Here is a 16114-nt window from a genome sequence, read left to right on the forward strand (position 1 = left end):
CCTTCATTCTTGGGCAACAATATTTGAAAATTAGACATGGGCTTGGAAAGGCACACTAATCTTCCCTTCCACTCCAGTTAGAGTGCCTACAATACTGCTGTGGCAAGTTTGTGCTGTAAAGGTAAAAGAAGCCAGGTGGGTTCTTTCCAGGAAAATAGTGACTGGTCAGATACTGAGGGAAAAGGCTCAGGTCTTCTGGCTCCCAGATATTTGGAAAGATTCTCAAGAAATAATAGTTACCCAAACTGAGAGCTACCACCAGACATGTATTGATTGTGTCATGGATCTTGCCACTTAAAGAGAATTTTCACTTCTCTGTCAGGCTAGGTCTAACAGTCCTCATCTCCAACTTCTTTTCTCTTAATGGCTCAGCAGGACTATGCATCCTTAGAGATGGCCTCTCTGGTCTTTAGGTCAGAGTTACAATGTGTCACAGAGGCCTCTGAAATCTCACAGAAGCTCATTATTAACGAACCTTTGTTCATAGTAGTTGTTCAAAGCTTTGCAGTAAGGTTTAAAAAAAAAAAAAACCCAAGGGGTGTGCCATCATGCTGGACAGGTCTAGTATGTGCAAAATGCCCAGCAGGGTGTAGCTCTAGTAGACATTTTCCCACTGCTGTAAACACATCCCACTGGAGAGAATCAACTTTTAAAGACAAGAGGTTGTTTTGGCTCACAGTCTCAAAACAGTCAATCCATGACTGTTCTGCTTCATTGCTCTTTTGGCCCATAATGGTGTATCACAGCATGGTGGCCACATGCTCCTGGGTAATGTAAGAGAAAGAAGAGCAGGACTAGGGTTTCACTATCCTGTTCAGGAGCACAGGGACCTAAAGACTTCCCACTAAGTCCAACCCTTAGAGAGTCTCCTACCTCTCAAGAGACCTTAGTGGAAACCAGGCCTTTACTCTTTGGATCTCTGGGTCACTTCCGAGATTCAAAACACAACAATGTCACAAATGTCTCAGTGCCACTGCTCTAAGAGTCTAGAGATGAGGGACACAAACTGGATCTGTCAGCCGACGCACCCGGTGGCACTGGAATTACAGCTGCCTTTTGGAACCACACCTAAAAATAGCTGTAGTTCAATTTGTGGAAATTCTGACCCCAAAGGATAAGGCTCAGTTCATTAAAAAAAAAAGGGATGAGTTATTCTTAGGCCTTTATAAGCAACTGCAGAAGGAAATCTCATCCTCAGCCACACCAGTAATTAGCACTAATGATATCTCTCTCCCAGACGTATGCTTTGGAGATGAAATGAGACGGTATGGGCCAAAGAACATGGACTGCCATTCAGATAGGCACTGACCTTTTCTGTGGTAATCACGTACTCAAGAGCGGCAGCCGAGGCTTTTACGTTTGGCGTGGCTATTAAATCCAGAGTGAGGCCCTTTGCTCACACCCACCGCAGTCATCACTCTGGCATTTAAACCCGAGCCTGGAAGCCTCCGAATACTGAAGCGCACCATTTCCAGATTGCTACTTAAGATGAACAATCCTACCTTTTATGTTACATTTTCAAAACTGATTCAATCAGAAGAACACTTTGATACGGTAAATACCTACCGTATCACACATCAGCTCATCCACTTTCAAATTAATCAAAATATTTAGGCACCTCCACAGAAACTTCTAATATGTGTGAAACAAGGCAATAGTTATTTACTCCCCGGGATCGGAATGCATTTTGGGAAATCTCTCTTTGACTTTTACGCAATGAATAAAAGCTGGTTTCATGGAACTCTGTTGTTAGAATAACGAATGTTTTGAAAACAGAGTGATTCAAAGCCCGTCCCACGTGGCTATTGAGTATGCATCTCAGAGGGAAGGAATTCTTCCTTCATCTTGTTCTACGTTTCTTTTGGACATGGCGTCTTTACCTGTGTGCAGAGTGAACGGCTAAACCGTTGACGGGTTCAAAGGCCGTGTGATGCACTGTTGCAAAGGCAAGCAGGAGACTAGCTGCAGGGTGGACATCGGCCAGTGTTGCTGAGCTTTTCGTGCCCTTGCAACCTCACGTGCTCTCACATCTCAATTTGTCCTAAATTCCCTAAGGACCTTGGGTTTAGTGGGAGGTGGCCGAGAAGGGGCAGAATCCCCGGCTTGTCATTAAAGAAGTGACATCTACAATTCTCTTGGGCAAGTTAGTTCTATAATCATGAATTCAGACCAGGTAGCACCCCACAGTAGTGTTTCTACCTTGCTTCCTCCTCAGACTGCTTTTTCTTGAAAAACACTTAATATTGTCACCCATTTTAGTACATTACATTTACTATTATCACTTTAAATTGCACTTTTCATGCTAAATTAACCCACACCTACCTCACCCTTAGTGTAGACTTTAAAAAATAACCCTCAGGAATCATGAGTAAAGATCTTGACATTTTGGTTGACTGGCACTGTAATGGAGAGAACTTTTAGACGGTAGTGACTAGAAGCATAACCTTTGTCTTTACTGGTGTGGGTGAGAGGACTCAGGGTTGCATTGGAAGGTGTGTGGGCAGAGGCAGGGGAATTTGGCAATTGTGAAATTGCTTATGAGGCTTGTGTGTTTGTGCTCTTTCAACGGCACAATATAAAAATAACTACCTCCCTATTGAAAAAGTCATCTTTTGATGGCAGAAATAGAATGAAAATGCATATTATATATAAATATATAAATAGAGCGTGAGCCTATAGACTACAGTAGGTGCAACCTTTTAAAAATACACGGTGTTTTAAATTCTGTTCCATGCAGGAATTCATAATTTTATCGCGCAGTGTCAGGTGGGAGGGTTCAGCATAGAAATGAGTTAGGAGGATGTAAAACCTGGAGAATGCAATGGAGCCGAGACTTGGAGGATTGTGGTTTGAGCACATCACAGGATAAAAATGGCTTAGATTACAATACAAAGTGTGTTCACTTCTTGTGCAAATGCTTGCATTTTACGGTGTGTGTGGCTATGCTTTTGGCTTCAGGTAAGCTGTCCTTTGTCGCAGATTTGGGTTCAGACCTACTGTACTGTAAGACAATCTTTAACTGAAGATGGGTCATATTCTAATAAACCCACTGTAAGCCAAAAATGCGTTTAATATGGCCAGCATGACAACTTACTAACAGTACACTGGGGAGCAGTGATGTTTTCTGTCATGGCTGAGGGACTGGGAGCCAGTTATAGTTTATTGCTACAACCCAACCACTTGAGAAAAGTACCTCACTGCCTATTGACAACCCAGGAGAAGGGCAAGATTCAAAGTCCAGTTTCTATAGGATGCTGACCGCTTCCACACCACCCTGAGTAAAAATCATTTGAATCGTCTTAAGCTGAGGGCTATATTCACTTTGCACCCGAAGGAGAAAGGACTTTTGCCCTCATGGATAAATTCCTTTCCTGGCGCATAAGAGGGCAAGTGTAAGCCCACAAAACATTGTAAGCATCTGCTAGGATCTACCCTTACATTGGCTAGCATGAAGGTTGTGAGTAGCGAAGCATCTTCCCCTGTTGTGAGGAAAAATTACAAGATTATGTAAGAATAATTCTAATGCAAAAGAATGAGGAATCGGAACCAACAATTCAATGTATCAATCTCTTCTCCATCCTTGCCCCTGTATCATGTCCCTCTTTCTCACACCCGGTCCCAAGATCCTCCAACATCTGATTCCCTGACGACGATGCCTGAGTAGACAAGGTCTCTTGGGATCAATGACAGCTCCCGATGTGGTTCCTCTTGTTCTGGTTCTATTGAAACTGAAAAGGTAACTATTTTCCCCACCCCCAGAAACAAGAGACCCTCAGTCAACATTCCCCACCATAATAGGGAGGCATAGGCTTATAGCAACCATGGGTTAGAACACTTGGAAAGTCCTGGTAAGTAGGTAAATGTTGCTGGTTCCTCAACCGTCGGGGGAAGTACTGTACTTAGATTTAACTTGATTATTGTTTCCTGTGTGGAGCTCCCCAGATTTTTTAAAAATGTAATACTGTTTATTTAACTTCAAAAACATTTCAGCATTCTAAACATACAAAAAAAATAGCCGAATGTTGCAAATTGGGCTTAGGTACAGAGGGATGACCTTCCATCGATGCAGTAGTTCTTCACTTTGCTGACAACGATGAGTTCTACGGTTGCTTTAAAAAGTTTAAAATCTACTGCACTTAACTAAAGGAAAAGCTCCAAACACTTCTCATGCCAGCTGACCCTTCCCCGACCCTCCACAGCTAAGAATGTCAGCAGAATGCTGTGCCACTATGTGCAAAAACAAGGCTACCTGAGGCTAAATGGATGCCCACCGCAGTGTCAACAGGTCCAGCCTCACAGTGCTCGCCCTGAGCTATGCCCCCTCCAAAAGGCGTCTTCCTCTCATAGCCTCCACGCCAAACAAGGAGCATCAAGAATCTGTCTGGGTTAATTTGTTCTCTTTAATAACTATAGATATGTATAGTTGACAACTCAGGGTCTCTAGCCAATAGCCATATAGTTAACACGAAATGCCAGAAACATCTTCAAATGCCTTGTCACCCCAACAGCAGAGTGCACTGAGTGGGGAGGACACAACGTGCCTTTCCATTTTAAATATGTTTGGAGTTATGTACAACCTTGATACAGTTTCAGGGCGCTCCGGACACCCACGGCCACTTCATGTAAGCCACTGACACTTTGAGAAGCTACAATATGATCGTGATCAAATTTTGTAATTAAATCTACGACTCAAATAGGAGACGTGTCCTACTCTCCTATTCTACTCTAAGGTATTCACGAGGAGACAGAGTTTTTATTCATCTTCTTCTTCCTCTTCCTCCTCCCCCATTCCCCCTCCTTCCTCCCCCCATCTTCTTTTTCCACCTTTCTCTGGGCAACTTTAGCAGGCCCCTTGGCCATCAAACTTCCCTTAGACTTACAGTCAGCAGCATCCTTCTCATACTTCTCCCTCAGCGTTGCTGTCTTGGTCATGTAAGGCTGCTTTTCGCTGTCGCTTAAGTTATTCCACATCTCACCCAGCTTTTTGAACACATCTCCAATGGAGAAGCCAGAGTTTGTGGATTTGTAATCTTGGGGTGGAATTTGGAGCCGAATAAGAGAAATCCAGACGGAGGTCTTTCGGGGGCTTTCGGGTCCTTCTTCTTGCTTCCTTTAGCTGCCCATAAGCTTCAATCTTCCGATCGTAGCGTACCTTATTCACCTTTGCCATTTCGTCAAAATTGACTTCTCTTTGCTAGACACTGTCTTCCACCTCTCAGAGCACTTCTTGGAAAACTCCGCAAAATTGACTGGAACCCCTGGATTTTCTTATGTTCTTCCCTGCATGTCTGCACGAAGAAGGCACAGGCGGACATCTTGCTCTTTGGTTTCTTGGGCTCACCTTTACACCTTGATCGTGTTGTTCGCTAGTCTCACTCCCCAGATCCTATCCCATCCTCCCCTTGTGACGGTTGACATCACTCATTGGGAGCTTCTTTTGGATCCAAATCCACTCTTAGCTATTTCCCAACGTGGCATAGTATAGCCCACTTACTACCCAAGCAGCCTGCTCTGTGTGTTTCCTTACAAAGGTGGGACCTGGAGATATTATTATTTTTTTATTTTTGACCATTACTCATACAAGCGTGTGTGCACGTGCACACACACACACACACACACACACACACACACACACACGCACGCACACACACACACACACTATATGTTGGTTATGTCTATCTCCCGTTACTCCAGGGTCACCCATCTTGATCCCTCGTATTGCTTTTGCTGCTCTATGCAGTGCTAGCTGGCCCATGAGCTGTCTGCTCCCCGCTTCTCCCTGTAGGAGAGCATCTCTCAGTAGCAATGCCTCTGCACCCAGCGTTTTCCATGCATTCTTGGGATTGAATTCCGTTAGGCTTGCATGGTAAGTGGTTTAGCCGATGGTCTGCTTCTTAAGGCATAGTGTTTTGTTTTTAATATCCCCAAAACATGGGCAACAAAAATAAAAAATAGATAATTGGATTGAGAGAATTAATAATTTTCTGCACAATGAATGGAATAATAAAAAAATACAAGTCAGCTAAATGATGGGGGAAATATTTTTAAACTGTTCATCTGATAAAGTATCAGGATCCAGAACAGATAAGAAACCAAAAAAGTCTGAACAGTAAAGAAAAAAATCAATCTAAACACAAAACAGGCAGAGAATCTGAACTGACAGTGATCAAAGGAGAACGAGGAATGGCTAACAAAAGTATTCCGTTTCAGCAAGCATCAGAGAAACATAGGCCAAAACCACGAGTCACCATTTCCCTCAAGTTACATGGAGGGCCACCAAAACCACATAAAAATAAAAAAAAAATGCTCGTGAGGATGACAGAAAAGGGAGGAAGGTGAGGATAACAAGGAGGAGGAGGAGGAGGAGGATGACGACGAGGAGGAAGCGGAGGATGAGGATGACGATGAGAATAAATATAACTAGGAAGACGAGGACAAGGAGTACAAGGAGGAGGATGAGGATGAGGAGAAGGAGGAGAAGGAGAAGGCAGAGGAGGAAGAGGATGAGGAGAATGAGGACGCCGATGACAAGGATGGTGGTGGTGGTGATGATGATGATGATGATGGTGATGATGATGGTGGTGATGATGGTGATGATGATGATGGTGGTGATGATGATGGTGATGATGATGATGATGATGATGGTGATGATGGTGATGATGATGGTGGTGGTGATGATGATGGTGATGATGATGATGATGATGATGGTGGTGGTGGTGGTGGTGATGATGATGGTGATGGTGGTGATGATGGTGATGATGATGATGGTGATGGTGATGATGATGATGGTGGTGGTGGTGATGATGATGATGATGATGATGATGATGATGATGATGAGGGATGGAAGAAAGTTCAGTGTGAGCCCCAATACTCACTGAGAGATGAGGTTTTACTTGTGGATTTTCCTTAGCATGGTAGGGTGATAACTGTCTGCAAAAATATATTTCCAAATCATAGAAAGCAAGAGTACAACATTCTGAATTCATAAAAGTATTAATGTTTGAGGAAATGAAAATGCTTGACACTCTGATTTAATTTGTTACATATTGTGTACACACCTTGGACACCATAACGTAGCTCATATTGATGCATGAGTATTACATCTTATGAAAAAGGCTCCTTTTAGATTTTCATAGCGAACATACACACTCATAGCCATACACACTAACATACACATACATGTATACACACAATCACACACACACACACACACACACACACACAAAGAGAGAGAGAGAGAGAGAGAGAGAGAGAGAGAGAGAGGAACAAGAGAAGAAAAGAAGACTCATTTTCCATTTTCACACCAGTCCTGCCATGCCACCATATAAAAGAAATCACACGTGTTTTCCTGACTCAGAGTGGCTGGTAGAAGCTATTAGTGTAAAAGATGCTAAGATTGGCAGCTGGTGACACTGATGAGGAAACAGACTGGCTGACCTAACAAGCACATACCAATCTCTTGTTACAGAAAGGTATTAGCCACCCCATCATGGGTTTTGGCTAATGTCTAATGTGGGGTGGTCATCAAGGTAGAACGGCAACTGTCCTAAGAAGGTCTTAAAAAAGGACTATAGTTCGGGGCGATGCTCGTGGAACGTGAACAGGTGCCCCGCTGGATTAGTGTCTCTGGCTCCCGGAATGAATTGTCACGGTCTCAGTGTCTTGCTGTAACAGCTCTGGAGGTGAGAAGCTTGAACTGGTGTCTCCGTGGGGCTGCGCACCCTCTGAGGGCTGTCAGGAGGGATTTGTTTGCTTCCTTCCCTCACTCTGGGGGTGCTCACACTTCTTTGCCTCCCGCCTTCTTCCAGGGCAGCAATGTTGCAGAGTTTATCTCTGTGTCCTTACGAAATCAGCTTTCCCTCCTGCCTGACTCCAGTTTTCAGTGCCTTTGGAATCATAATGGTCTCACCCAAATAATCCAGGATCACCGATGAGCAATCTTCACTTCATCTGCTCCCTTCCTCTCCCCGTGCCACACAAAGGGCTAGGTATCCTGTCTGTCACACCCTTGCAACAGAGATTCTGTTCCTAGCCACATAAACCTGAGGGTCTTGTTTCCGTCTTAGAGTTTTACAGTGTACATCTCCGAACACCAAACACTCAGAACTCTTGGAATAAAAAACTCTGCATCCAATCCGGGACCTCGTGTGCTTCTCCCTTGTACCTCACATGGAAATGAGCAAGAAAAATGTTGAGTACTAGACAAAGGAAGAATTGGTTTCTGGCCTAAAGGAGCTGAGAAAGCTTTCTAATTTTCAATCATTAATTGCAAATTAATACTGAATTAATTAGTGTGGAGGGAATGCGTGGCAGGAAAGTGAAGAAAAACATCTGCACAAAACAGAAGCTCTAATTACCAGGCTCCTGCTCGCTCAGTCACGAGGCGCTGAGCACAGCTGCAGCGGGAGCCCGCGCCTACTTTGCATTTTACCATTGACATATTGTGGCTTATGAATACTTTTTTTCTTTTGAAATCTGCCTAGGTCATTTTCTTAATCTCCCTGAGTCTGTTTCTCACATGTAAAACTGAGTTAGCATTATTCCTTTTATCTAGTACCATCCTGGGGTCTTAACAGTGCTAAGATATTCTTTACATTAGAATAAGGTTAAAAGACAGAGCGCTAGGGTCTGGGTGCGAGGTATTGTGATGGTAATGGAGACCGCCATTACCAACGCTTTGTTACATGCACAACCTTTTCCACAGGCGTTCTGCGTCAACAACTACTGACTGTCCAACTTTATCCCTGTACGTAGACTAGTCTGTGTCTTTCGTCCTATACCTATCTCGTGTTGATACCAAGAGATACAGACTACAGAAAGCTGGGCCTGGTCTTCCTGCTCTTCTTTCTTTAATCCCAGGGGCATTTGTTTTGTGTAGTGAGAGCGTGATGTTTGCTTACAGTGAAAAGGCCCTGGAAGGTCTCGCTTGTTCTGAGATTATTCATGCAGCCACTGTGCTATTCACGCCGATCTGCTTTATGATAACGCATTATAAACTATTCTAAACCCGCTCAACAAAGTACAGTGTAATGCTTGCCGTCTTCCTCAGACCCCCCTCTGGCTAAGATATGGGTTTAGTCCCTTGATTAGAAAGAGCCAAAGAAGACCACTCTTTAAAAAGATATAAACAAAGAGCAGAGCAGTCAAAAGCAAAACTGCCTGGGGGCTTGTCATTTCAGTGTGAAGACTCACAGTTTCTCTTACGTTCTAGAGAATGCCATTTGTCTTGTACAAACACTGTCCAAGCAAGCCGCTAAGCTGTGGATGTGTTCAAAAGGGAAGAGATCTATTCATGTTAGAGTTATCGCATCTCATACCTGATCTCATACCTGGTTTTAGATTGATGGTAGATGAAGAGTTTTGCAGTCCATAAGTCATTTATTTTAGAATTTCACACAGGACTATACTGTATTGTGGTGTTTTCCCTCCCATCTCTCCCCCTGTCTAACTCCTCCTATCCTCACTATATCCCTCTCTCAACTCATGCCTTTTCCATAATTATACACACATGTACACACATATGTGCATTTACTTATACACATACATATGTACACATACCTACACTCATATCTACATACACATGCACACATCTATACACTCACATACACATATGTATATGCATATGTACATACAAACTCACATATACATACATACCCATACATACATATTCATTCACAAACACACATATGTACACACTCACAATCACACTCTCTCATAAGCATATGTACACACTCACACACATGCACTCATACTCACACACATATGTGCGTGCATCCACACTCACAGATGTATATACACACACATATCTACACACACTCCCACATACATTCCCTCACACACATATGTACACACACACTTCCTCACATACATATGTACACATACACTCACACTAGCACACTCACTAGTGCGCAGACACACACACACACACACACACACACACTCACGAACCTACTGAGTCCAATCACTATTGCCTGTATGTGCATGTGTTCACTGAGTGCTGATCACTTAGGCTTGGGCAACCTATCAAGATGCTGGTCCCTGAAGAACATTGATTCTCCCTCAGCCAATAGCCATTGACTGCCTACAGCTCTTCAACTAGTGGTGGTGCCTTGCGAACTTTTCCTTCATCCACATTGACATACCCACTGGTATGGTCTTGTGAAAGCAGCCCATATTGCTTAGAGTAGCTCTAAGCTTTTAAAAATCATTAGAATTCTATGTATTATTATCTGAGTTCTCTATCCAAGGAGAGATAGAGATAGAGATAGAGATAGATAGGTAGATAGATAGATAGAGAGAGAGAGAGGCAAAGAGCATAGCTTGAATGAAAATAAGCTCAAAACAAAACCAAAATGTACTCCTTGAGTTTACTGTAGTTCAATCTTCCTTTCATTTTCATTTCACAAAGTTCCTTTGGTTATGACCTTATGCTCGAGTCAGAGCTATATAACCAGCATAGGAAAATTTGTCATTGAAATGTCTATTGTACGCTTACAGCTAGACTATGAAATTAAAAACTTACCAGTTATGTGAGAGGCACTTTCCTTCCTCAGTACAAGGTCTTTTCTTCTTCATTCCCATTTCAGGTACACTTTGAGCTTCTCACTTGAATATGAGTAAGGTGGAAGCCTGAGAATGGGAGACAACAGATTCACGCCCTACATCTTGTTAATCTAGTTGACAAAAATACACATGTGGGCTGGGGAGTTAGTTCCCACAGTAAACATGTTGATCTTGCGAGCATGAGGACAGGAACTTAATCCGAATCCATGTTTTACAGAAAGTAGCCAGGCTACTTTCTACTTCTAGTTTCAGCTGTACTAGCAGAACTGGGCTTGCTGGTCAGCCACTCTAACATAGCTGACACACTCCAGTGCTTGGAAAACTGTCACAGAAAGAAAACTAGGTGACAGTGGCTGAAGAACAGCTCCTGAAGCTGTCCTCAGGTCTCCACACTCACGTGTATATGTGCACACACACACCTGTTCTAATGCATGGGCCCGAACACACACCTATAATTAAATGGAATGAAACTTAAAAAGTAAGCATTGAGGCAGGAGCGGAGGACAAGTTAAAAAGCAGTGCTTTCGAGCAAAGAGTCCAGTACATACAGTTGAACCCACGTCTGATTGTGAAATGAATGGCCGGTGGCTAGGTAACAGGATTTAGAAACCCACCTCTGTTATTTCCAGAGAAGAGAGGCGTAGTGTCACCAATCATCTGAAAATACCAGATGATACAACGTCGTTCTATTTTTAGGACTGGGCTGCAATGCAACCACGAGACTTTACAACAGAATCCAAATGTGTTTTGTTCGAGATGCCACAACCAGTCACGACTGGCTGGCACTGCAAAAATTGAATGTCACAGCAAAGGGAATTGTCACAGTGAGAGGGAATTAAGGGAACAGTTGTACTGTAACTGATGGCTGGTTTGTGGTCCCAAGAGTAGAGGAGGAGTGTGTGTGTGTGTGTGTGTGTGTGTGTGTGTGTGTGTATGTATGAATGTGTGTTTATGTGTGGTATGTGTGTGTTGTGTATATGTGTGCAAGTGTGAGCATGTTATGTGTGTGTTTGTATGTGGTGTATGTGGTATGTGTATGTGTGGTACATGTGTGGTATGTATGTGTGATGTGTGTATATATGTGTGTGTATTTGTGTGGTGTGTGTGGTGTATATGTGTGCAACTGTGAGTGTGTTTTGTGTGTGTATGGTCTTTATGTGTGCAAGTATAAGTGTGTTTTGTGTGTGTGTGATGTATGTGTGTGACAGTGTGTGGTGTATATGTATGTGTGGTATGTATGTAGTGTGTTTATGTGTGTGTGTTATATATGTGTGCAAGTATGAGTGTGTCCTGTGTGTGGTATGTGTGTATATGTATGTGTGATGTACATGTGTATGTATGTGTGGTATGTATGTGATGTGTGTATATGTGTGTGGTGTGTATGTGTGCAAATATGAGTATGTTGTGCGTGTGTGTAAATTCTCAACATCTACTGAACCCAGTGATTTCCTCCATCGATGACGATGCCTATGTTATATTTCTTTTTCTGGGGAGATGTGACTCTGGACAGCTACACTACCAGGAAGCCCCGGCCCAGGACAGCTAGTGTCCTCCTACCTACATTAATAGAGCCCCATGAAGCTTGTAGGTAGCCGTAGGGGGTTCTCTTCTTCCCCCAGCAACTGTACTGCTCATCCATTCTTGTGATTCGTGGAAACTTCTGTCAGTTTCGAGAGCCTTTAACACCCCCTGGCCCCCACCCCAGCCACTTCCTCCCGGAGGGATTCAGAGGAAGTAGCTGCAGGGTGAAAGCGAGTCTGGCTTTTGAGTGCTGATTGTCTGGGTGCCTTGTTCTGACTGTTAGCAAGCGGCTCCATGATTCTGAGATAATAATTCTCTTCTTCAGTAGTCCATTTTCTCTCATAAAAATCACGAGTTAGACTAGATGCCCCTCAAAGTGGTTAGGGTCCACATTTTAAGCAGGTAAGTTATATACCCTTTAAACCTCAAAGGTGTTAGCGTGAGACGATTTTCTTTTAAAACGAAAATTTCTCTTTAAAAGAAAATTACTAGCTCTATGGCAATTTTCAACTGCAAAAAGAAAAAAAAGGTCTTTAGAAATGTCACTGTCAGCAGAGAGAATCTGTGGGGGCAGAAAAAAATACCTCACAAATCAAACCAAACAGTTTTAATCTTGCTCCTTGTTCTCTTCTGGTTCTGAATTTAGTCTAGCATTTGGGGCTGGCTGGTTAGAAGCTCAAGCTTGCCAGGGACAGCCCTTCCTCCAGGCCTCCACCGTGCTCCCCTGCTGTCATCCTCCTGGACGCCATCATTTCCTCCTTACAGCAGCTTCCGAGAAGAGGGGGAAGCTTGGGATGAAGGAGAGATGATGCTTCTGACCTAGGTTGGTCGCCACCTCCCTCCTCAGTGTGCTGGTCCTCGCTTCTGCAAGTCCAGCTCACCTTTCTGCCATGTATCTGCTCCCACCTGCAGCCACGCGTCTGACCTGTAGGTCCACAGCTGCTCTCTCCCTCCACTCCGTCTCAGACTTCTGTTCTCTAACTTCTGATAGGCAGTGATTTTGAGGGGCCTGGAATGCTAAGCCTTCTGAAGGTCCTGTCTAGCTATCCTTTGTCATCCCCTACTACCTCTGTGAGTGTGGTCTACCATGGCTCAGAGCACCAGAGACCTCATCAGTTGCTGCTTTGTAAGATGCCCTCATCTGTCCTCATAGCCGCAGGTCTACGCAGAGGCCCGCACAGCGCACACATCCCATGGGGCTCAAGCCTGAGAAAGATGATACTTGCCTGTCTCATGGTGCATGTTCCTACCTGCCTGGTGTTAGGAAGAATGCTTTCTCTTGTGGGTTTTTTATTTTTAAATCTGTCCAGATTTTATCACCTAATCTTTCTATGTCTATAACAAGTCTTCTACACTTAGAACTCTTAGAAGTCTGTCAAAGGGTTTTGTGCCTTTAAAGCAAGTATGGCTTCTGCAAAATAGAAAGAGAACACTGGGTCCCCCGATCACCTGGGTTCCCCGCTGCTGTGTCAGAACACTTAAGGCTTCCAGGAAGGGAGGGACAATGGGACTCGGGAATGAACAAGAAGAAAAGCAACGTTGATTGTTGTGCCAAAACATTTAAAATGCTCACTTGTTTCTGCTTCTGGGAATATGGAAAGACACGCGTCCCTTATTTCTCCCAGTAAAGCCAACTAAAACTCCCTGGAATTGTATATGAAACAGACAAAAGAATATGCTGGCTGTGTGTGTGTGTGGGGGGGTCAGGGTGGGAGCTCAAGAACTAAAAAACAACGTTGGTGGTTTTCTTGTGTTAATCTATCTATCTATCTATCTATCTATCTATCTATCTATCTATCTATCTCCCTTTATGTCCTCAGCTTGAAGCTGGAGAAACCTGCACACTGGAGAAGCCACGTAGGCCCAGGAGAAACAAGGTCAAAACCAGACAGTCCCTGAAGCAAAGCATCGAATCTTTAAGCTGAGTGGCAGCCAGCTGAGAGGGGACACTTGAAAACACCTCTTCTGAGCCCAAGGCCAGCAAAACAAGAGTTGGATCCACACCCACTAAGGCCTGGTCATTGGCTCATGCTCTTGCTTCTCACTGCCATCAACGGAGTCCATAGTGGACCCCAGCTCTAGCTTCTGCCTCTCAGTAATGTGAAGTTTCCATAGCAGTAACAAGATGTACCTGTCATTTGCAGACACAGTGGCATCCACAGTAGATCCTGGAGAGGCCGAACTTTGGTGCCCATTCAGCAATAATCGTCAGTTCCTACTGTTGTAGGAGATAATGCTGCTCCTACTGGAGCTCAGGAATCCAGTAGGCACTAATTGTCCTTCTGCCAGCGTAGTGTCAGAGGAAACAAGAAGGTCTGAACAAGAATTAGAATCTCAACACAAGACTCAAAATGTCTCACAATAAAAGCCCCAGGACACCTTCCCATCTGAGCAGAAAGGTCAACATCTAGAACTCCTATTCATGCAGAAAAATAACTAACCTTGAGTAGAGATAAGCAAACGAACTGAATGGAAAAAAAAAAGTCCTCAACAGACACCAGCTTTAAGATGACAGAGACGTTGGGATCACTATCTGGCAAGGATTTAAAGCTTGTTAAAATCACAATGATTTATGAGTAGTTAGAAAAACACTTGAGGGCTGGACTGGTAGCTCTGTGGTTAAGAGCACTGGCTATTCTTCTAGAGGTCACGAGTTCAATTCCCAGCAACCACATGGTGGCTCACAGCCACCTGTAATGGGATCTGATCCCTTCTTTGGCGCACGGGTGTATATACAGCTAGAGCCCTCATAAGCATAAAGTAAATAAATCTTAAAAAAAGAAACATGCTTGAAGCAAAGATACAAAATTAGACATACCGAGGAAGTGTAAAATATAAAATAAAGCGGAACAGACGTTTGGAACGAAAACTAGAGTATCTGGATATTTATTGTGGGTGCTAGTTTGACACACTTTGTCCAGCTTGACACATACTTGAGATCCGAATCTTAGCACAAAATTTAAGGTTTTTTGTTTGTTTGTTTGTTTGTTTGACTGTTTGTTTTGTAAACTAGCATCCAGTGAACATTTTGGAAGTGCATCCCCTCACCCCTTCCCCTTGGAGGAAAGGAGAGGGTCATACGTTTGACCTGCTTGCAGGAACTACCAGGGAGGATTCAGTTTCCCACTGCTAGAGGCAATCTCTGCATCCTGGGAGGCGCAATTGTTGCAAAAAGGGACCAGGTATCTGAGAGCGCATTTTCCAGCACAGGACTGTTTCCAACTTCACAGCTTCAAAGCCAGCAGAGTATACAAAGTAGGCTACGAAGGCAAAAGTTTTGGGTTGACGGTCGATTTATGCTTCTAAGAGAAAAGTTGCAAAATCACACTCTTGTCCTAAATACAAGTATGGAAGCCTGAAGCCATCTCATCACAAATCTGTGGAGCAGCGTCACCTAGTGGTCAGAGTTTGCCTTGCCGAATAAAGAAAAGTTAAAAAGAAAACTGCCTTTTAGTATTAAATGCAAACTTGGCAACAACATCCGTAAGTGTTCGAAGGTGTTTTCAGAACTGAAAAAGGAGGCCGACTTCCAGGGCTCTTAGAACGGACCCGGGTAAAGAGCCATTCAGATCCATTGTGGTGCAACGTCTGTTTCTTTACTCTGGCTGTTCCTGTCTCCCTTTCGACGCACTTAAAGCGTACGTACTGTAAAGCTCCTGGTTCTTCTGAGCTCAACTCAACATAGACTCATTAAGGATAGTCTCTAGCTACCATCAAGATGTGTGATCTCCTAGCAGCTTGTGCCTTTTCTGCGGAACGAGATATTTCCCAATAGAATTGCATTCGAATCTCTGGAGCTCCTAATGTGGAGTTAAAGCCGTTACATTTCAAGCTTTGAGGAGAAGTGAAAACTGTTTAGGGAAGTTTGCTCAATAGAATCAGGGCTACTCGTTTCTGGATTGTTCTGAGGTAAGGCAGAGCCAGTAACATTCTGTCCAACAGCCCTCAGAGTCCGGCTTCACGATGGCTGCCTGACCCCAAACATTTGTACTTATCTTTAGATTGTTCTTTTGCTATTTCTCATTTGAGG

The 16114-nt window shown here is 43.7% G+C and overlaps 2 long non-coding RNA genes across 2 annotated transcripts in view; both read right to left on the reverse strand.

The window, feature by feature from the left end:
- The window catches only part of LOC148004131 (uncharacterized), an 876089-nt gene that overhangs the window by 501992 nt on the left and 357983 nt on the right, over nt 1-16114 (reverse strand). The window lies entirely within an intron of this gene.
- Nucleotides 3953-11240, reverse strand: LOC148004132 (uncharacterized). The gene is made up of 3 exons (XR_015627265.1): nt 11178-11240; nt 10523-10629; nt 3953-6930 (listed from the first exon to the last, which is right to left on the reverse strand). It is a non-coding gene; the product is annotated as an uncharacterized LOC148004132 (long non-coding RNA).

Source organism: Rattus norvegicus, chromosome 8, assembly GCF_021556685.1.
Source record: "Rattus norvegicus strain SHRSP/BbbUtx chromosome 8, alternate assembly SHRSP_T2T, whole genome shotgun sequence".
NCBI lineage: Eukaryota > Metazoa > Chordata > Mammalia > Rodentia > Muridae > Rattus > Rattus norvegicus.